The sequence below is a fragment of the Piliocolobus tephrosceles genome, chromosome 3 (genome assembly GCF_002776525.5).
Source record: "Piliocolobus tephrosceles isolate RC106 chromosome 3, ASM277652v3, whole genome shotgun sequence".
NCBI classification, from domain to species: Eukaryota; Metazoa; Chordata; class Mammalia; order Primates; family Cercopithecidae; genus Piliocolobus; species Piliocolobus tephrosceles.
In genome coordinates this window covers 137,659,322-137,682,868 of record NC_045436.1, presented here as the reverse complement: position 1 = coordinate 137,682,868, position 23,547 = coordinate 137,659,322, and the positions used below count along the sequence as shown (strand labels likewise).

The 23,547-nt window shown below is 42.4% G+C and overlaps 1 protein-coding gene across 3 annotated transcripts in view; it reads right to left on the bottom strand.

Moving 5' to 3' along the window:
* Window positions 1–16,240, bottom strand: part of TEC (tec protein tyrosine kinase) — a 132,666-nt gene extending 116,426 nt beyond the window's left edge. The window contains exons 1-2 of one of the 3 annotated variants that reach the window (XM_023224694.1): window positions 16,128–16,213; window positions 11,114–11,230 (exon numbers count right to left, since the gene is read on the bottom strand). The gene's annotated coding sequence lies outside the window, so the exon portion shown is untranslated. Of the gene's footprint in view, window positions 1–11,113; window positions 11,231–16,127 lie in introns of all 3 variants that reach the window. The other 2 variants (XM_023224693.1, XM_023224695.1) reach the window with 2 other exon arrangements.
* Window positions 16,241–23,547: the final 7,307 nt, after the last annotated feature.

Here is a 23,547-nt window from a genome sequence, read left to right as displayed (position 1 = left end):
AGGCCTTTTCATGTCCCTATGTATCTGCTCGAGTTGTTCTCTCTGGAAGGCTCTTCCCTCTTTTTCCACCTGTTGAAATCCTATTCATTTTTCAAGGCCCTGATCATAGGTAATCTCTTTTATGAAGTCTCCCTTATTTTCCACTCCTGTCATGATTAACAACTACCATTAACTATCCCTAAGACAACTACACAATTAATGCAAACATAAAAAGTTGGTTGTATCTATGAATGTAGAGATAGCCAAGTTGGGAGATGACCATGAACCAGGTGAGTCAATCAGGGAGAATGACAAAGAGGTTGGTGGCAAAAGGAAAGACAAGGAGGGTATCTGCATGAATGGTTTGAACCCTAAAGGACAAAGGGGTTTTGCATGAAGGCAGAAAAGTGATGCCCTAGAAGTGGCAAAGGGAAGCTAGGAGTAGATTATAGCAGAGAGAGCTGCAGAGAAGGGAATGCTGTTATTCTGTGGGGAGGCTGCGGTGTGAGAGAGTTGATTCACAGTGGAACAATGCTCTCAGAGGGTCACCGGAAAGATTTGGGAAGGCAGCCAACAGAAGAATGGAAGTTCAAAATCATAGGAGGCTTGACAGTACATAGAAAGATAGTTGATCAGAAAGGCTAGTGGCCAAAAAAACTGGGGATAAGAGGCAAGGCCTCCGCCTAAACTGGCTGAGATCCCAGATGGTGTCAGAGGCCAAATGAGGTTAGCATTCAACAGTCTTTGATCAGCATCCAAAGAGTAGGTTGAATGAGTAATTTTTCTGATGTCAATGAAGAACAGATTTCTCTAATGTTCCACTCATGGCAAAATCCTTTTCCCACCCAGGTCCATTTGTGGGCTATGCCATAGGGCAGGATGGAGGGGTGGGGGCTGTTGGTGAGGAGGTGTTGGGTGTGGGACCTCCTTTCACTAGGGCAGGGCTTATTGACCTAAAAGGTACAGAGCAAACTGAACATGGTGCAGTCTACAGGGATGAAAGGGCTGCAAGGCACCAAGTAGGCACAAAGGCCAAAAAAGTAGTGGATGACCAAGGGCAGACAGACAATGGCATAGGGAATCCAAGACAAAAATACTCATCTTCTGAAAAGTCGGTATAGTATTAACCAGGGTTCTTTCAAATGCACATAATTAGAATTAAGCAAACTACAACAAAAGGAACATATTGGCTCACATAATTGAGAAGTCCTGGCACAACTGACTCTCGCACTTCAAACAATGCTGAGTGTGCTCTCACCACCGTGCAGTGTTGCTTCTCACTCCACGGCCTCATTCTCTTATACTGCGGCTTCCTCCATGGAGCAGGGAAAAATGACCACCAGTAGCTCCAGGTTACATCACTCCAGGTTACATCCCAGAGGAAGAGTTTCGCCTTTCCTAAATGCCAGCAGAAGAGTCCCATTGAGCCAGACTGGGTATATGCTAACCCCTGAGCCAATCACTTGGTCAAATGGAGGGACTGCTCCGATTGGCCAAGGCTGAATCACATGATCATCCCTGGGTAGTGTCAACTCCACCCAAACCACATGAATTGGGGACAGAGTAGTTCCCCAAAGGAAGAAAGTCTGGGCAGACAAATAATCAGTCCATTACAGCACAGTCAGTTGTCAGGAAGGCCCCAGATACCAAAAGGGCACTTGAGAGAGCTTTGAAGTCAGACAGAACTGGTTTTAAAGGTCACCTTTGACATTTACTAGCTGTATGACTTCAGGTAAGTAACATAACTTCTCAGTAACTGAGGTTCCTCATTGTAAAATAGTACCTACCTCCTAGAGATATTGTGAGAGGATTAAATGAAATAATTTACATAAATTGCTAAGCACATGCTTGATACAAAGTAAGTGATCAATCAATGGCAGCTATTATTAGTAAAAATAATAATAATGACAATTAGTATTATCAGAACAAGGGTACCACATGAAGGGTGATCTGTGACTCCATGAAAGAGAGGGCAAGGTCAGCATTTGTATAAATCAGCCCTGGGTCACTTTAAGTTATCATTAAGGACAACTGAGGACACAATGCAGAGGCCCAAATACTGAGTCAAAGCTAAGATAACAATTCAAATCAATAAACATGCTGAGCACCTATTGTTCACTAAGCACTGGGAATATAATTATGAGTAACACACATATGGCTCCAAGGTAAACTACCATGAAGAATGACTATGGCTCTGTGACAGTATTTCTGGAGGAGGAGAGGTTGACTGAGGCTGCTTCTACCCTTTCAGCCACAGGCAGGGCACTGGAGTAGTGCTGAGCATACAACAGAACAATGCCATGGGACCAACTGCCGGAATGTGAGGAAGAGACAGAAAGGCTACAATCCACCGCCCACCCTGCTAAAAATAACGCCTCTGTGGCCGGGCATTATTATGTAATTATTATGTAAGCATGGCTTGCATCTGTTATCCCAGCACTTTAGGAGGCTGAGGCAGGTGGATCTCTTGAGCCTAGGAGTTCGAGACCAGCTTCGGCAACATGACAGAACCCGGTCTCTACAAAACATTAAAAAAAAAAAAAAAATTAGCCAGGAGTGATGGTGCCTGCCTGTAGTCCCAGCCACTAGAGAGGCTGAGGAGGGAGGATCGCTTGAGTCTGGAAGGTCGAGAGGCTGCAGTGAGCTGATATTGTACCACTGCACTCCAGCCTGGGCAACAGAGTGAGACTTTGTATAAAAAAAAAAAAAAAGTATTTTTGCATAAATTAGGAAAAAGTGTCTCTTCTTTTAAAAACTTTACTTCTATCTTCCTAAAAACTGTTGCAGTAAATAAGCAAATCTACTGAGTCTACAATATAAACGCCATCTCAGAATTTTGTAGTGTATAACCTGCACATTATATATAGCAGTTCCGGGCATAGGCCGGGAAAATAAGATGGATGCTGAGAGGAATCAGGAGTTAGGGATGGGCATGGAGTGTCTAGGAGTCCCCGGTCCTTAGGAGACAGACAGTAGCTTTTGCTCTAGAGCTGCACTGTTCAATACGACAGTCACTTGCCACTAGCAGCTAATGAGCACTTGAAATGAAGCCAGTGTGAATGGTGAACCACGTTTTTTATTCAATTTTAATAAACATGAATTTAAAATATAGAACTTAAGCAGTAAATAATATTTTTTTCCATTAATCACAACCTCATTGTTTGGTAGAACTACATTTCACTCTATCTGCTGCATTACAAAAGATGCCCTGTACTGTATTTCTCCCGAGTTATTTCTAGTATCTCAATAATTTTATATGATTACATGAAATTATAATATTTTTATATATGGCTTACACGAAATATATTATTGTTGCTTTTTCCTTTTTTAAGGTGACTACTAGAAAATTTTAAATTACATATGTGGCTTAGAGAATATTTCTGTTCGGCCGGGCGCGGTGGCTCAAGCCTGTAATCCCAGCACTTTGGGAGGCCGAGACGGACGGATCACGAGGTCAGGAGATCGAGACCATCCTGGCTAACATGGTGAAACCCCGTCTCTACTAAAAATACAAAAAAACTAGCCGGGCGAGGTGGCGGGCGCCTGTAGTCCCAGCTACTCCGGAGGCTGAGGCAGGAGAATGGCATAAACCCGGGAGGCGGAGCTTGCAGTGAGCTGAGATCCGGCCACTGCACTCCAGTCCGGGCGACAGAGCGAGACTCCGCCTCAAAAAAAAAAAAAAAAAAGAGAATATTTCTGTTCAACAGTGCTGCTACGAAGACATCTTAAGACCTATAGAGTTAAGGGGCTTGGGGCGATATCCAGAGAAACTGACTGCTTGGTTTTATTTGAAGCAGGCCTTCATATTTCCTTCTAGGTTGTCCAGCTCTGTTTACAAGGAGGGAAAATATGACAGAGAACGGAGAGGAGCATAGCTCAGTGAATGGAGCTCAGCAGAGTTCTGGACTCCAGCTCCACCACTTACCACTTACCAAGTGTTACAGAACCTCCCTGAACTTCAATCTCTTCATCTGTAAAACGCTGAAAGTAATCTTACCCACCCTAAAGGGCTGCCTGGAGGATTAAATCTGATACTCTATGTAAAGAGCTTAGCATGCAGCCTGGCACATCATATATGCCCAATAGATATTTGGGATGTTTATTACTTGGGAATAAAGAAGGTGCAAATGATTTCCTTTGTGTTATTTAGCTCAGTTTGCCATAGTACAAGAGGGTGCACCCTGTCCACATGCCTCCTCATTTATCTTTCTAGACTGAAAAGTTGGATGGAAGTATTTTCCTCAATCTTCTATACCACTGATAAATGTATTTGCTTTCTTTAAATCTGTTATGTCTTTAAGACACATTAATGAGCAGTGAAAAAATTATCTTAGATGCTGAAGCAACATGAAAATGGGTAAAACTGGCATTTAATTATTTGTGCCAACAGCTAACATTAGAAATTTTTGTTCCAAGTCATAAAGTTAGTGAATGTTTTCAGTTAAGACTTTATAATATCTGAATCTCTTTCTTGAATCAAACATTGGAATGTACGTCTGCATGTACAGATAGATTCATTTTATCTAAATGCATATTTTTGTTGTTTTTTTTTTTAGATAGAATCTCACTCTGTCACCCAAGCTGGAGTGCAATGGCACAATCTCGCTCACTGCAACCTCTGCCTCCCAGGTTCAAGCAATTCTCCTACCTCAGCTTCCTGAGTAGCTGGGATTACAGGCATGTGCCACCACACCTGGCTAATTTTTGTATTTTTAGTAGAGACAGAGTTTTACCATGTTAGCCAGGCTGGTCTCAAACTCCTTAACCTGAAGTGATCCACCCACCTTGGCCTCCCAAAGTGCTGGGATTACAGGAGAGCCACTGCGTCTGGCCCTAAATGCATTCTTTATTTCTCTGCCATTTTGCATAGACTTGAGATCAACTGTTCAGCTTTTTCATGTCCCAAAGGGTTCATGTAAACTGTATACTCCCTCTTGTATGTAATTTATTTTAAAAATAATAACCTGACTAGTTCAATCATATCTGTATTCTGATAAACATTCTGAGAAATGTCCAACTGTGCCTAACCTTTGTTCATCTTTTAGCCCTCTCCTGAGTCCGGATTTTCAAAAATATTTTTCCCAACTTCTTGCTGACTAAATTTACTTACCAGACTTTGTGTGGGGTCTTTTCAAAATCACTTTTCAATATCCCTGGCTTCCCTGATTATTTATTTAATTCTCTTTAGGAACTCTAGTGAATTTGTCTAACATGGTTCCCCTCTTTCAAAGGGGCATCCTCTCCTCCAAAATGTTGTATTTGCTTAAAACAGTATAAATCCACTTTCCCTACACATACACTCACGCAGAATTTATTTTAGAGTTCATTCATTCCACAAAGTCCAAGGAAAATTCCTACAGACACTACATTAAATTTACCATGAGTCTAAGCAAACCATTATCTTCTATGAGGCTCTCTTTTCTCATCTATAAAATGGGCATAATATACTTGCCCTTTGCCAAATAGAACAAGCCATCTCCTTGTTCATGACTGTGTATAAAACACTCTCAGAGAAGCTCAAAGTCCTTTACAAGCATTAGGCCATGAATCTTTCTAAAGTCAACTGTTAATTATGTGTCATTATAGTTTGTTAAATAGATGCAAAACCTGAAGTACAGGAAAATAATTCCAGTTAATAGTTAACTTAGAAATCCATGCAAGGTAATGAAACAGTATGCACAAAAACCCCCATGACTCGTGTTTACCTGTGTAACAAACCTTCACATGTACCCCCAAACCTAAAATAAAAGTTAAGAAAAAAGAAATCCACCCAAGCCTTTAAACATTAGACCATGATATCTAGACAGATGACAAAGGGGCTGGGCGCGGTAGCTCATGTCTGTAATCCCAGCACTTTGGGAGGCTGAAGCCGGCGGATCACTTGAGGTCAGGAATTCGAGACCAGCCTGGCCAACGTGGCAAAAGCTCACCTCTACTAAAAATACAAAAATTATCCGGGCATGGTGGCACATGCCTATAGTCCCAGTTATTCGGGAGGCTGAGGCATGAGAATCACGTAAACCCAGGAGGTGGAGATTGCAGAGAGCTGAGATCATGCCACTGTACTCCAGCCAGGGTGACAAAGTGAGACTCTGTCTGAAAGAAAGAAAGAAAGAAAGAAGGAAGGAAGGAAGGAAGGAAGGAAGGAAGGAAGGAAGGAAGGAAGGAGGATGTCAGAGGAAAAATCTGAACCGGAGCTCACTCCACTGTAGTTCTTATCAAGAAACTACATTAATGCAAAATTCTCTAACATTGCTGGTTGCCTTGCATACCTTACTGAGCCCTGATTACCCAAGCAGTAGAGAAATGGGGCAATGGATAGGAAGGTTGGAATTTCCTGAGGACATAAGATGCCTTCCCGGATCACACAAAGTTTCATAAACCCTAGACCAGGTACTGAGGTCAAATGTCATTGCACAGTTATATAACAACTCTTCCATGTTTTGTTCCTGATTCTTGGAAACTTTTCCTATAGATATCCAGTAAGATGAAATGAGGCTGCACACATTACCAACAAGAACACAGACTCTGCAAATGACCTGTCAGGTTCTTCTAGTTTTATCTGACCTATAACTGGGTACGTAACATGGCCTCAAGCGTTCTGGCTCTTCCTGTTCATCACATAACAGAGATACTGTTATTCTAAAACGTCAAAAAAGAAAAATGGAAACTTCACATAGCTAGTGAGTTATTTTATGACCTTCTAAAACTGATGAATAGAAGCTAGAAATCAGCCAGGTGTGGTGGCTCACACCTGTAATCCTAGAACTTTGGGAGGCCGAGGTGGGAGAATCACTTGAGGCCAGGAGTTCGAGACCAACCTGGCCAACACAGCAAGACTTCATCACTACTTAATTTTTGTTTCAATGAGCTGGGTGCAGTCGTATGCATCTGCAGCTTCTGGTTGAAGCCAGAGGCTGAAGCTCAAACCTTCTATTTGAGCCCAGGAGTTTGAGGCTGCAGTAAGCTATGATGATGGCACCACTGCGTTCCAACCTAAGCAACAGAGCAAGACTCTGTCTCTAAAACAAAAAAAAAAGAAAAAAAAAAACTAAATGTCCAACAACTGGGGAGTGGTTCAAAATATCACTGTATGCTAACATGAGAGAATTACCCAAAGAAAAGTATTATTATTATTATTTTTTTTTTTTGAGACGGAGTCTGGCTCTGTCGCCCAAGCTGGAGTGCAGTGGCCAGATCTCAGCTCACTGCAAGCTCCGCCTCCCGGGTTTACGCCATTCTCCTGCCTCAGCCTCCGGAGTAGCTGGGACTACAGGCGCCCGCCACCTTGCCCGTCTAGTTTTTTGTATTTTTAGTAGAGACGGGGTTTCACCGTGTTAGCCAGGATGGTCTCGATCTCCTGACCTCGTGATCCGCCCGTCTCGGCCTCCCAAAGTGCTGGGATTACAGGCTTGAGCCACCGCGCCCGGCCAGAAAATTATTCATGGACTAATTACAATGTCATAAAGTAACTATCAGTGTATAAATAAAGATTATAGAATTTGGAGTTACATAAACAGTTGTAACATAATGCTCCTTAATTATTTTCTAGAACATTGCTAAAGATTTATTAAAAGTCAGATGATAATAGAGATGACTGGAAGGGGATTCACAAAGATTCTCTCTGGAATGGTTTCAGGGTTATTTTTAATTTCTTCTTTGTAAGCTTCAATATTGTTTACACCTTCTAACAAGGAATATATAAAACTCGAGAAAATGACAATTTTTTTCATGATGGCAAAGAGAGTCTAAGGAGCACACCAGGTGTCTGAGAACCATGGTGGCACCCGAAGATCACATTTTTGCCTGAGGGAAGCAAGAGGGTGTGTCAACAGCTCTGAGCCTAAAAAATGTCTTCTGGCTAGGACTCCAGAACTCATGAACAAGAATTACTTTGTGCAATGCTTCTATAACTAGTTTAAGTATGTGACAAAGACACTCACAATCCTTAAAAAAATTTAGAAGCATGTATACCTAAATTTACAAGTCTGACAGCATTCAAACCCAGTTAAATTGTTTTTCAATTTCCCTGCATGGTTAAAGGATCAAGCATTTTTATCACCCAAGCAGGAAAATGAAGAAATCAACTGCCTTCTGTGAAACAAAAATAACCCTAATGGTAAAAACTAACTTTGTTGCATGCTTAAATCATATTGACAGAAAAATGAAACTTTAAATCACTCTTATAAGAAAAAAAGCCAGTTTCATTTTTGGGGCAGTCATGTGGTTGAAACATAACATTGAGGAGTATATGCGGACATTAAGAGTTTCTAAGGAAATAGGAACAAAAGATATCATTGGAATTCCACGCAGGATAAGAGAAGAAAAATCAAAGGTTTTTCCTACTAAATCACATTATAACATCACCAAAATTAAAAATAAAAAGAGTGGGATACTTGACAGGGAGTTTCGCATTGTAAGTATCTCATATAGTATATGACAAGTTAAAGTTTGTCACTTTGATACTCTATTGTAAGCATTTCAAGGTTAGAAGTTTTAACCTTGAAAAATAAATGACATATAGTTACAAAAGGAAAAAGCATATATTGTAGAAATCCAAACAAAAGTGTTCCTCCTTTAGAAACATAAAACTGATGAGATAAGATAATGAATACTTACTTCCCTCCCTCCTCCAAAAGCCTTTCCTTGTAGCCATAAAAACCAAGATAATCATAACACTATGCTAAGAAGAAATATATGGATGGAAAATAATGATAATAATGTATGTTGTCGTTCCAAGAATATTTTCAGTGAAGAATATTTCTAAATAATACAAGAAACAATATGCTTAAGAAAACTTAAATTGAATGCTCTATATTTCAATCCATATATAGACAAAGTGATATGAAAGCCTAATCAAGAATTTAGAGAATTTAGATTGTTGGGTACAACTTGGGTAATTATCTTTTTTTTTTTTTTTTTTTTTTTTTTTTGAGACAGAGTCTTGCTCTACTGCCCAGGCTGGAGTGCAGTGGTGCAATCTCAGCTAACTGCAACCTCTGCTTCCTAAGTTCAAGAGATTCTCCTGCCTCAGCTTCCCAGTAGCTGGAATTAAAGGCACGTGCCATCAGACCTGGCTAATTTTTGTATTTTTAGTAAAGATGGGGTTTCATCATATTAGCCAAGCTGGTCTTGAACTCCTGACCTCAAGTGATCCACCTGCCTCGGTCTTCCAAAGTGCTAGAATTACAGCCATGAGCCACCACACTTGGCTCAAATATCATTTTTTCTTAACTGTAAAGTGTCCAAAATTATCTAGAAAAGTCATTCAGTATATTAAGTACTTGCTTGGTACTATGCTTTCCCTAGGAAAGAACTTCTGTGAAGACATAGCACATTAGAGAAAAACTATACTGCATGGAAAAGGGAGGTTCCAACGACTTCAAAGGCTTTGTTTAGAAAAGGGAAAGATGCTTGTGGAAGCACAGTGTGAGGAATGAGCTCTGCAATATCCCTACTAGACAAGCTTTTGTTCACAATGGTGCCTAGTGGTACCTGCTGAAAAAGCCTTTTAAACCACCTGTCATCCTCCAGAGATAAAGTCACTACTGCACTCACTCCATTGTCACAGTCGCCAGCACTTCTGTTTTCTGTATTGCCAATGCACAGCTGCCATCATGGGAAGATAAGAGCTTTGCTTTTTCGGCACAGATAAGATGACTTAGGAACAATTATCCTACTTTTGTGGAAATTGACTCTTGTCATCATGTGTGTAAACATAAAGAATGCTGATGTTACAAAGCAACTGGGAGAGCACGCTGGAAGTTCACAGGCCACTAAGGGAGCCTGAGGAATGACTCAACTGATAAAATAACGTTGGGAAAGTTGTGATCATCCACAAACGGCAGGGTAGGTCAGCCCAGCCAGAAACAGGAACTTGGTGCACATTCCAAGAAGGGCACAAGTGGAAAAGGGAAGTAAGGGTGCTGCTGCTGGTAAGGCAGTTATGTGATAAACTGACCTCCAGAAGGAAATAATGATAATTTCCATTGAGGCCACACGGCCATCAATGACACCAATCCCATCTTTCAGATTAAAATAATATTGGACTTACAGAAGCTGCACTTCACTGAAAGGTAAAACATGCAGAGGTTGAGATGGCAGAGTCATCCTAAACAAAGTGAATTCAAGAAACTGGAACAATAGGCCAGGCAATGGCTCACGCCTGTAAACTCAGCACTTTGGGAGGCCAAGGCAGGCAGATCACATGAGGTCAGGAGTTCGAGGCCAGGTTGACCAACGTGGTGAAACCCTGTCTCTACTAAAAATACAAAAATTAGCCAGGTGTGGTGGCGCACACCTGTAAGCCCAGCTACTCTGGAGGCTGAGGCAGGAGAATCACTTGAACCTGGGAGCTGAGATCATGCCACTGCACTCCGGCAGTGACAGTGTGAGACCCTGTCTCCCCTCCAAAAAAAAGAAAGAAAGAAACAGGAACAAGGGCTCTATGACCAGTAACCTATGTACCACCCAACCTAAGATACAGGTTTTGCCCCCTATAACCACTACGATCAATTGGTAGTGGACACTTGGAGTTGTATATGAAGGCATCTGAGGTCCAAACTGGACTCAGCAGCCCGGCCTTATCCGAAAATGTTTCCTATGGGCAGAGGAAGGGGAAAATGGCAACACACTGCTATGACTGAATGGTGCCAGTCTCTGGATAGAAGTTGGTAGAGAAATTATATTCCAGCCACTATTAGCAGACTGGACAAAAACCTCTACCTTCTCCCCCTTCTGAAAGCCTAAGACAATGACAATAAAGAATTTTTTTGATTTCATGTATCAATCAGCAAGGATGGAGAGAATGAGTGAAGAGACAATAGCAAAAACATTTTGGTGGAATAAGCAGCAGCCAAGAAACAATCTGATTTACACCATGGAATCTCCAAAAGGTTAAATAATTAAAGGCAATTGAACCCTCTATAAAAAAAGGGGTGGGCTAAATAATTAGTGACTTTTTAAAGTCTTTTTAAAAAGCTGGATCTCACAGATCCCTTTAGCCACTCCAAGCAGTTAAATGACTGCCCCTTCTCTACCCCAGCAAAAAACCTGGGGTTTCCTCCCTACTCCTTCACCCTTCAGGGAGTCTGTACACAAACAGCGTAAAGGGGTTATATGCACATCTGCTTACTGGATGCTGAGACTTCCGGTCTTCTTCTCCACTTAGTTCCCAGATTACTGGCAACCAGGCTCTCCGTCATCTCTGGGGGCAAGACTGGAAAAGCCTTCTCTGAGGACTCTCACCAGCCTAAGAGGTAACGACAACAGAGGTTCCCCACATAAAAAGCCCAGCCAGATCCCCCTACCATGAATTCCCCAGTCAACAAGCTCATCCACATCTTCAGTTTTTTTTGTTTTTGTTTTTGTTTTTGTTTTTGTTTTTGAAACAGAGTCTCCCTATGTCATCAGGCTGGAGTGCAGTGGCACCATGTCGGATCACTACAACCTCAGCCTCTCAGGTTCAAGCAATTCTCCTGCCTCAGCCTGCTGAGTAGCTGGGATTACAGGCATATGCCACCACGCCTGGCTAATTTTTTTATTTTTAGTAGAGACGAGGGTTTCACCATGTTGACCAGGCTGGTCTCAAACTCCTGACCTCAAGTGATCCGCCCACCTCGGCCTCTCAAAGTGCTGGGATTACAGGCATGAGCCACCCTGCATGAACCCCAGATCTTCTGCTTTTTAATCCCCCTCTCAAGTATGAGCAGATAACCAAAGGCATTAGTTACACAAGGAAAACCTCTAACATGAAAGATAAGAAACCTAAACAAATGAAAAGACAAAAGCCGCTAGGGAAATTGAATCTGTGCAGGAAGGAAAAAAAGTTGCTCCAAAAAATCATTAAGCTTCTCAGGGAGAAAGGAGAAGACACTGACACTATAAAACAAAAACCAGAAAGAAATAGACACACAAACCACACACATACAGATACATATGTATATATTCAGGCAACCAAAAACATAGAGATTTTGATTTTAAATAGTCATCATTACAGTCATGAAAAACTTATTTTTGGCCCAGTCCAAAATAGCCAATATCTAAACAATATGAGTTTCTCATAGACACAACAAATAGAGCGGGAAAAAATTACCAATGAGATATATATATATATATATGCAACCTCTGCCTCCCGGGTTCAAGTGATTCTCCTGCTTCAGCCTCCTGAGTAGCTGGGATTACAGGTGTGAGCCACCATGCCCAGCTAATTTCTGTATTTTTAGTAGAGACGGGATTTCACCATGTTGTCCAGACTGGTCTCAAACTTCTGACCTCAGGTGATCTGCCTGCCTTGGCCTCCCAAAGTGCTGGGATTATAGGCATGAGCCACCACGCCTGGCTACCAATGAGATAATGTAAGAAAACTTCCCAAACTGAAGAATGAAAGTTTCCAGATTCAAAGAGCCCAACTGAATGGATGAAAACAGACCCAAATCTAGGCACAGCATCGTGAAATTTCTGGACTCTGGAGGCCAAGAGAAAATTCTATAAACTTCCAGAGAGGACCCAGCAAATTGTAATCTGTACACAGATTACAAGAAAAAGCTGAGGAATCAGTACAGTTCTAAATTTCTCAACAGCAATACCACAAAGTAGAAGTCAATAGAACAAGGCCTTCAAAATTGCCATCTTAGAAATCTACACTCAGCCAAACTCTCAATTGTCAGTGGAAAACAGATATTTTCAGGCATCTACAGTCTCAGAAAAGTAGACCTCTAGGCATCCTACTCCAGAAAACTCCTTTAGGATGGGCTCTGCCAAAAGAAGGGAGTCAACTAAGACTGAGGAAGACATGTGCTACAGGTACCAGGAGATCCAACACAAGAAACAAATGATGAGAATCTCCAGAGTGATAACAAAGGGAGCCCTTGGAGTGACAAGTGTGCCGAAGTACCGAAGGCACCCAGTCTGGATTATAGCAAGCCAGTAGGCTCAGGAACAGCTTCATCAGGAAAACGAAATTGACAAAATACCTGGTCAATTGAGGGAGAATTTGGAAAACTGGCCAAGAGCTGTGGGTTTAATCAATGAAGAGCACAAAATAAATAAAATAAACAAACAAACCTCTTATTAACTCCAAGGAAAATAAAAAGTTATGCTTAGTCATGCCTGTAATCCCAGCACTTTGGGAGCCCAAGGTGGGTGGATCACCTGAGGTCACGAGTTTGAGACCAGCCTGATTACATGGAGACACCCCATTTCTACTAAAAATACAAAAATTAGTTGGGTGTGTTGGCGCCTGCCTGTAATCCCAGCTACTCATGAAGCTGGGGCAGGAGAATTGCTTAAACCCAGAAGGCAGAGGTTGTGGTGAGCCAAGATCGTGCCACTGTACTCCAGCCTGGGCAATAAGAGCGAAACTCCGTCTCAAAAAAAAAAAACAAAAAAAAAGTTATGCTTGGCTTAGCTGTGAATTTTGATCTAACCATTATTCAATATTCTGTTTTAACGACTGCAAGAATGGGAAAATAGGGAAGTTGTACTTGTGTTGGGGGTTGGAGGGAAAAAGAGAGCCAACTCATCATCTTCCACAGTGGGAAGTCAACAGATAATGTTTAAAATTGAAAAATTCAAGAAGTATCAACTACAAGCAACAAATGCCAAAGAATTACAAGTGGTTGTTTCTGGAAAGGGAGAAATGTAACTTGGATAGAAGTTTATAAACCATAACAAAACAAACTTCGGCTTCTGTGCCCACACATTTTTACATTTCTTTGCTTTTTCTTTGTTTCCCTAATAACAATCTGTTTTGAAAAAGCCCATCCTTGTTTCTCTAAACAAAAGAATATGTGATTTTCTACATCTAGACTACAGTAGCTGTGGTCATCTGAGCTCTGAGCAGTCAAACATGGTGGGGAAATTAATTGTTACAATCCAATCCCAGAAGAATCGGTTGAGCTGGGGTACCGACAATAAAGCAAGCCCAAGCAGAGGCGTGTTTGGAGGTGGAGGTGACTACTAAGCCCCTCCCCTCTGGGTTGTTTCTTATTTTTCCACAAACCTTTTATAATAGCATAACCACATCATACAGGATAATTTTACAATTGCCAGTGACCATGAGCCAATTTCACGCTTTTCCAACAGACTTGAATGCCCAATTTATGATCATAATTAGTCCAACCAAGGCAGCTGGCCCCCAAGACGGTTGATCTGGGTTTGACTTCAGTAACTCCACTTTGCCTGCTGTAGACTGGACAAGAAGGGAGCATAATAAAGGCGCTGAAGCAACAGACATCTAAGGAGCATCCATGGGGAACCAGCACCATGCTGAAGATCAACACTCATGCAGACTCTGCAGAGTCAAGTACCCCTGCCCTGAACAATATGGTGATTCTTCTAGGGGTGACAATCTGGGAGGGGTGGGGTGGAAGCTAAGGAGCTGGAAGAGCTGGGGCAGGGAGGAGAGGCACCAACCTGGTCAACTGGGAGGAACCTGTAGGCAGAGGTGTGGCTGGAGGCCCAAAGCCCAGTCTCCCAGCACTCTGGATGCCTGGAGGAAGGCAGAGAGGCCAGTAATTCTTTCCCAAGCATAGAAGTAGGCCAGACCCTGCTCACAACCCTTCCAACCTCCCTGTCAAGGATCAACTTAAGGAGGCAAAGGCTGCCATTCTCTGAGCTTTATTTTCCATGGTTTGGTAAAACATAGTTCCTGCCCTTGAGTAACTAGCTGCTGAGAAAACATGATTATCTTGATAAAGAATAAAGTAGGTTGAAAATGCTAGAGCATACATTAATATTCTATATCCTTTCCTATTTGGGAAGATGTGAAAATTCTAGTTGGACCTATGTGGGGCAAAGGCATTGCCAACTAGAGTAGAGTGCTGATTTGCATGAGTTTACAACACTTGGCCTATACAGTTCCACAGACCAGAATATACACGCTCTTGTGAGAAGAGTCAAGATCATCAACATAAACACACCACAGTATCTGCGTTGGCAAGAGTGTAATATATGGATCAGATTAACTGGAGTATGAGGAAAGTGTAAGTCTTTCGTAAACATTGAAAATGTAACTAAACCAAAAAATACTTTCAAATACATAATGTGAACGTTACCCAGACTCCTATTTTCCCCTTAGAAATAAATCATAATATCCCTTACTCCAGGTGATTATTGCAGAGTAAGCAGCTACCAGTGTCAAGATCTAAAACTGTTATATCCCAAACTTTATTTGGGAGATCTACTGGTTTGTTTCTCCCCAGCTCTTTAGTAGAGAATAATCTAGAAGTGAGTAAATTCTTAGAATTTCCCAAGAGGAAAATGAGCATTCACTGGAAAACTACAAGGAATACATGCAAAACTTATAACTATTTTGGATAATCTTCAAATCCACTTAGCCATCAGCCATCCTGTTGTTCCAAGTTAACATTAAGATCAGTCTTTCGAATCAAATATTCCAGTTTCCAAAGAATAGCAATGGATGAGATTGTTTCCAAACGTGGTACACAACACCATGTTACACGTCCACGGGAAAATAAAATAAAATCCACAAGAAATTTAGAATTAAAGAAAATTAGGAAAGTGCACACTCCCAGGTCAAGGCACTAGTTTTTCCAAGAAGTACATATATTTGCAGGGCATCTGTTTTCAATATTGAAACACAACTTCCCGGGGCGAGGTGGGCGGGGGATTGGGGATGGGGAGGGGAAGAGAACGTGAACTTGACTGGGTGCGGCACTCGGACACGTGCAACTGCGGAACATCTTGGCCGATACTGCCAAATTTCAATCAAGATCGAGCAGCCGCCCAACCCGAGAGGAGGCAGCAGCCGTGCCCGCCGCTGGGACGTGACCCCAACGCTGAACTTGCTGCGGGGCGGCCTCGGGCCTGGAACTTCAGGAAAAAGGGGCGGGTGTTCCTTAGGAGAGGTCAGCGCAGGAGTTGGGGAGGTGGAGAGTCGACCGCCGGCAGGAAGGGGAGGCTGCGCCACGGTGCGCACCTGTCCCTTCTTCCCGGACCGGAAAGGAGACCCAGACACGGCGCTCCCGCGCTCACTGTGGCACGGAGGGGAGAAAATCCTTCCCCTTTTCCGTTCCTCGAGGGGCGTGTGGAAGCCACCTCTTGCCGCGCTCATTCCCGTCCCCACCCGTCCCCGTCCGAAGTACCACACTCCCAGGGCTGCCCCAGCCGGCCCGCGGCGCCCTTACCTGGCTGAAGCGCGGCGGCTGCGCGAACCTGGGGAGACTGCGAGGTGCAGTCTGTGCCGCGAAGTCCGCAGCCTAGCGCCCCAGAGTCCAGAGCAAAGTGCCCCGCCCCGCCCCGCCCCCTGATCGTCCCGCCCCGATTGCTCGCCCCGTTGACGCCCGACCCCGCCCCTGATGGTGCAGGCCCGCCCAGTCCTCGATCGCCCCGCCCCTGTCACTTGGGCCCTGGGTGGCAGGTTTGCGCAGCCCTGCGGCGATTTCAAGGCAAGTGACCGGAATGGGTCGGAAGTGCGTCCTGGTGAGTTTCAGGGAGCGTCCCTTAGGTTTCCGGGGGCGGTGTTGAGCCTCCCTAGCCCCAGGCTTCCCATCCCAGGAGAACCGCCCCTCGAGTCTCGAATGCCCCCAGCCAGGAGATCCCCGAGCAGTGCCACCTGTGGAAGACTAGGCGCCTGTCGGAATTAGGTACCGCACCTCCCCTTCCGCTAAGTAGTGGGAGGCCAGGCGGGTGACGCGGGGCAGTGGAGCCATGCAGCCTGTTTTACCAAAAGAGTAAGTGGTTTTCCTGTGAAACCCGAGGCAGCAGTGCGTATCTGATACACTTAGAGGGTCATGTGCACTATTAATGTGTTAACATTAAACTTGCTGAAGAGTAGAAAACACATATAGACTTAACTGTGTGTCAGGCACTGTTCTAGGTACTTCATATGTACTAAAAGTTCTCTGATATTATCAGAATCCCCCATTTCACATACGATGCAAGTGAGGCAGAGAGAAGCTAAATAACTCCTAATGTCACCCAACTAGTAAATTGAGAAGCTGGGTTGAGAAGCTGGGCTTCAAATCCAGGTCTTCCACCTCTGTAGTCTCCACTGTATCCACGGCTATCCTGAATCAGCAAAATCTGTGTGCATCCTATACCAGGAACTGTTCCCATGCCTGGGGAAGTTGAGGCAAGGGCTCCGCCATTAGGGAACGTTTATTCTAGTGTAGGAGAAAGACAACAAGTGATTGTCTAAAGTTTAAAAATCAAGCTGTTAAAGAATGAAAGTTTGATTCAGAAGTCTTACTGAGGACTAGAGATGGAGGCCTACAGCCCTGAAGGAGTCTTTTAGAGATTCTAGCAGATCCCTCCAACACAGAACTTCCCTTCTCAATTTAGAAACAGTTGATGAAGATTCAGTATGTGTAAAAGCACATCACAATTTGGGCTTAAGAGTACATCTGTTTATAGATTACAGAAGCATAATTGCTAACCTTATCAGACTTTATCTTAGGTGCAGTAAAAGGCAAGAAGGGCTCAAGCAAGAGACGGGGGCGGGGGGGGGGATCCTGTGTTCTATCTCATTTTGTCTTCAAAGCATCTTTCTGCCAGCTGCAGATGGTCAGAGTCAGGGGCTGTGTGAAATTATGCTGACAAGCAGAAATGAGCAAGCATGGCTTCTTAACGTTTGTTACTTGTCTCACATAATCAACAGACAAGTAAAAAATTAAACCACTTCGTGAGGTGTCTTGACTAAAATAAAGCAAGATGTTGGAATTGAGAGTGAAAGGAAGAGGCAGGCTACTTTAGATATGATGTTACTGGAGGCTTCTCTGGAGTAACAGCAGAGCTGAGACCTGAATGATAGGACAGACGGCCAACCCAAGGCTGAAGCTAAGGGAATGGCAAGTGCTTTGATACTTGTCACACCTCATGCTTGCTTTGGAGCTAAAAGTAGTGCCCTCCTATATCATTTCTTCTTTGACCACTGTAATAACCCTGAGAAATCTAACAAGATTCTATTTAATACAGTGGTCCCCAATCTTTTTGGCACCAGGGACTGGTTTTGTGGAAGATAATTTTTCCATGGACAGGTGTCAGGAAGAGATGGTTTGGTGATGAAACTGTTCTACCTCAGATCATTAGGCATTAGATTCTCGCAAGGTGTGCACCACCTAGATCCCTCGCATGCACAGTTCACACTAGGGTTTGTGCTCCTAAGAGAATCTAAGGCCAAGGCTGATCTGACAGGAGGCGGAGCTCAGCCATAATGCAGGCAATGGGGAGTGGCTGTAAATACAGATGAAGCTTTGCTCACTTGCCCGCCGCTCAACCGCTCACCTCCTGCTATGCGGCCCGGTTCCTAACAGACCACAGACCAGTACTGGTCCACGGCCTGTGGGCTGGGGAACCCTGATTTAACAGGGAACACAGTAACAGCAACAACAACTGAGGGTTAGAGAGGTTTCAATGACTTTCCAAAAGTCAGACAATTAGCTAGGAAAAGGGGAGATGGGAAGAGGGCACAGATTTGGACCAAAGCCGCCTGATTCCAAATCCTCTCTCCAGTGAGGGCTTTGAGTATAATGACCAGTACTTTGAATGAATCTAGTATAATTTCTTTTTTGTGATCTACTGTCTCCTCCCTGCCCCAGTCTCTCCCGCCTCTTGTCCCATTCAGGTACTTGTTTTGGCTAGTTAACATAATTTCCCCTAGTGCTTTCCCCCATGTACTTTGAGGGGACAGGACCATAAACCATCTGAAACTGTATGCAGAAAAACTGTGTTGGGGGCAGGAGAGACTTATACATATATAATTATAGTAATACAGTTAATTTTCTCCCAAGAAAAATGCTTATGTACGTATATTTTTAAGTGAGAGGACTTAGAACTTTTATCATATTGACTGATCCCAAAAAGGCAAGAGCTACTGCCTTAAGTAATTAACTGATATTATGATGATTAGAAGAACCAGTTTCCAATTCACTTTGCCTGTTCTTGGTAGGTGATGGTAGCTCATATTCTTGACAATGGTAATGAGGATCTCAATGTTTATGAAGTTTGAAAAGGCAGAAAACCCAGACCCTCACAAAATTTCTTCATAAAGTTTAAATTAAAAGAGACAAGTGTCTATATTGTCCCTACTAATTCTCAGAAAAACCAAAGAGAACAGATCTGTAAATAAAACACCTAGATCAACATAATTCTTAATATGTTGGGGTAATTTTCATAAAGTTATAGTTTTCTAAATAAGACATTTGTTACACTATCAATCATACAGTTTAAGTAGGCGATTGCCACAGGTATACCATCCATAGATCACATAATAGAGAACAATGGCAATTGTTTTCAGCAAAGTATTGAGAAAGAGACAGAGAGACAGAGGCAGAAAAAGAGACCATTAGGGAACTTCAATTACATTAAGGAAAAGGTGTAAAAATTGAACTCAGAATGTGGTGGGATTAAAAACAAAGATTTAGTCTTTCTTTGATTTTATTTTTTAGGTGAAAACAGAATACTACATTTGGGCCTATATAATTCAAACTTTTACATTGGTCCCTAGTCAAAAGAAGGAATCTAGAAGTGGACTTAAAGAGATTTCTCCCCTTGCCTCCAAAAAGAAGACTCAAACAATATTAGTATCACCATCTTTATTTTAAGAAAATCGAGATAAAGGAATAAAAGGTATTAATATAAACTTCTTGGGAAACAAGACTCTCCCTTCTTACAAGATATCATGATGGCTTCTACAAAGTCTATTCGTTTAGATGATCAATACCAGGTTGACATAATTTCAGTTCCTTGAGAGAAGAAAATGCCTCTTTTTAACTTACATGTAGATTCCACATGGTACAGAAGAAGACATACAGAATCAACCCGGAAGGTTTGCAAAACTATATGTGTATATATATTTGCATTTACAGCTTCTTGCTTTTTCTTTTTTTTTTTTTTTTCTGAGATGGAGTCTTGTTCTGTCACCCAGGCTGGAGTACAGTGGCGCAATCTTGGCTCACTGTAACCTCTGCCTCCTGGGTTCAAGCGATTCTCCTGCCTCAGCCTCCCGAGTAGCTGGGATTATAGGCGCCTGCCACCACGCCCGGCTAATTTTTGTATTTTTAGTAGAGATGGGGTTTCACCATGTTGGCCAGGCTGGTCTCAAACTCCTGACCTTGTGATCCACCCGTCTCGGCCTCCCAAAGTGCTGGGATTTACAGGCATGAGCCAGCATGCCCGGCCAGCTTCTTGCATTCTTTTGTGCAAGTCACTGGTTTTATTTTGTAACCTTCTTCCTACTGAAAAGGAACCTGGACCATCACAGATAATTAATACATTTGTTGATGAATAAATGATGACAACAATGATGATAATGCAGACCTTATCAGTCTTCCATAGAGAGTCTGTTTCTACATGAAGATGACTTCATTGTGATCCTGTGATATGTCTGCTTCTCTTTCTATCATGTACTGAAAGTAGTTGCTTCTTTAGAACTATTGCATAGAAGGAAGGAGTTTCAAATGTTGGACACAGAATCAATAATCATATTTCTGGGAAGAGATGCTAAATAAATAATTCAAAAGAAATAAAAAGCATGATATGCAAAGTGTATTTATAAGATCATCATTTATAATAAAATAATTAAATGTCCAATAATAGGGACATGTTTAAGTAAATATATATTAACAGTATGGAATGTTAAGCTGTCATTTAAAATTACCTATGTTGGCCAGGCACGTTGGCTCACGCCTGTAATCCCAGCACTTTGGGAGGCAGAGGTGGGTGGATCTTTTGAGCTCTGGAGTTCAAGACCAGCCTGGACAACATGGCGAAACTCCATCTCTACTAAGAATACAAATATTAGCCAGGCTTGGTGGTGCTCGCCTGTAGTCCCAGCTACTCGGGAGGCTGAGGTAGGAGGATTGCTTGAGCCCAGGAGGGCAAGGCTGCAGTAAGCTGAGATCATGCCACTGCACTCCAACCTGGGCAACAGGGCAAGAACCTGTCTCTAAATTAAATAAATAAATAAATAAAATTATCTATGTTAATGAAAAAGAGATGGGAAATAAAACTTATGAACAAGATTATATTTTTTAAAGCAGAACACAATGCTTTGAGTACCTGTAATTGCAACTAAATACAAATTATGTGGAGGAACATTGAAAAGTAAGAATTATGGTTAACAGTTATTGAGGGGATTCCCTATGTGCCAGCATCCTTTCTAAGCATATTAGATTAATTCATCTAACTCTCACAGCTGTGTGAGGTAGACTATTGTTATCTTCATTTTACAGATGAAGAAACAAAGGCACAGAAGGTCTAAGTAATAGCCCAAAATCAGTTATTGAGTGGCAAAGCCCAGATGTGAACATAATACAGTATAACTCCAGAGTTTACATTTTTAACCTTTCCAAGCTGCCACAGGGAATAATCTTTGAATCATGAATGATGTTTATACATATATTTCTTGTATAATGTTTTTATGTTGGTTTGATAGTAACTGAAAATTTTCTCAATGTTAGAGTCAGAAAAGAAGATACAGAACCGGATTGTGCTTAGCAAAAGAGACAGTGAGTTTCAAAGGGGTCCAGTATCTCAGCAGCTTGATAGTTTATAAAAGCTGAGATAAAATTAGTTGTTCTGTCACAGTAAAATGACATATTGAGTATTATTCCTATAAATAAAAAGTGTTCTCTGGCCTGAGTGCTTGAACAGGCTGTTTCCTCTGCCTGAGTGCTCTATCTCCAGATCTTTTTGAAGTTACCTCCTTCGCGAGGGTGACAGCCATGAATATGCACCCATCACTACAATAGCACGAGACTGAGAATACACTGGTGAACAAACCAGACAGAACTCCCTGTTGTGGCGGAGCTGACGTTCTGGGGGAAGGTCAATCATTCAGAATTTGATTTAGCTGCGAGTAACAGCACCCCCTTGTGGTAGGCTGAATAAGGCCCTCCCAATTTTGTTCACATCTTAACTCCCTAGAACCTGTGAGTATAACTTATGCCGCAAAAAGGTCTTTGTAGACGGGATGAAGTGAAGGATCTTGAAATGAGATTATTCTGCACTATCTGGGTGAGTCCAGTGTAGTTACAAGGGTCCTTATATGAGGGAGAAAGCAGGGTGTGATGAGATAAATAGAGGACAGAGTAAGAGAGAGATTAGAAGATGCTACACTGCTGGCTTTGAAGATGAAGGAAGAGACCACAAGCCAAAGAAAGCAGAAAGCTTCTAAAAGCTGACGAAGGCAAGAAAACAGATTCTCCCCTAGAGCCTCCAAAAGAAACCCGATACCTGGATTTCACCCCAGTGAAACTGATTTTGGACTCTGACCTTCATAATGGTAAGAGAATAAATTGGTATTGTTTTAAGCCAAGAAATTTGTGGCAATGTATCACAGCAGCAATAGGAAACTAACAAGAGCCTTAAATACAGAGCATCAGGGTCAGGCTGGCATGATATTCCATAGTGTCAGGGGCCCAGCTCCTTCTGTCTTTTCATGTAGGTGGAAGAACCTGGAGGGAAGTATGAACAATTCCAGGGACAATGATGTGAGTATGCGGCCATGCATTCACCCATGTGGGTGTTTCTCAAACCTGCATCAAGTAGGAAACCCTTTTAAACAAAACATTTTCATTTTAACTCACTTAAATATATAAATATAAAACTGCTTATTTATTCTTTATGTGTCTGGCATTTTATACATACTTAAAATCAAAATAAGTTTTCAAAATAAATTCAAGCAAGATTACAAAACCAGTTATTGAGACCACACACACCCCTACCCCATGTTTTCACCGAAGGCCACACAGAAAATGGTAATAAGACATTCCTATTCCTCCCAGTCAGGGAGGTACCAGTGGAGGCCTGGTGGGGAGATGGAACTCCCAACCCCATCCAGCAGTAATGAAGAGCACCCCACCCCAAAGTGTCGATGGAGGAAGAGTGGGAAACCTGGATTTCTACCCCTACCTGGCTGTAGATAGAGGAGATGACCTGCATACCCTCCTTGACCTGCCAAGACAGTGTCAGAAGAAACCAGCTAAAACAAAAAGCGTAAATAAAATCCAGAATCTAATAACAGAATACCCCAAATTTTCTGGTTTTAATTGAAAATAATTCACTATACCAAGAAACAGGGAGATCTCAAACTGAATGAAAAAGATAATCAATAGATGCCAACCCCAAGATGACAGGGATATTAGAATTATCTGGCAAAGATTTTAAATCATCCTCATAAAACTGCTTCAATGAACAATTAGAAACATGCTTGAAACAAATGAAGAAAATAGTCTCTGCAAAGAAATTGAAAGTTTGAGTGAAGAAATAGAAGGTATAAAAAAGAGCCAAATGGAAATTTTATAAGTGAAAGTACAATAACTACAATTAAAAACTCTGTTCAGGCCAGGCATGGTGACTCATGCCTGTAATCCCAGCACTTTGGGAGGTCGAGGTGGGTGGAGATTGAGACCATCCTGACCAACATAGTGAAACCCCATCTCTACTAAAAATACAAAAATTAGCCAGGCATGGTGGTGCATGCCTGTAGTCCCGGCTCCTCAGGAGGCTGAGGCAGGAGAATTGCTTGAACCCGGGAGGCGGAGGCTACAGTGAGCCGAGATCACACCACTGCACTCCAGCCTGGGTGACAGAGCAAGACTCCAT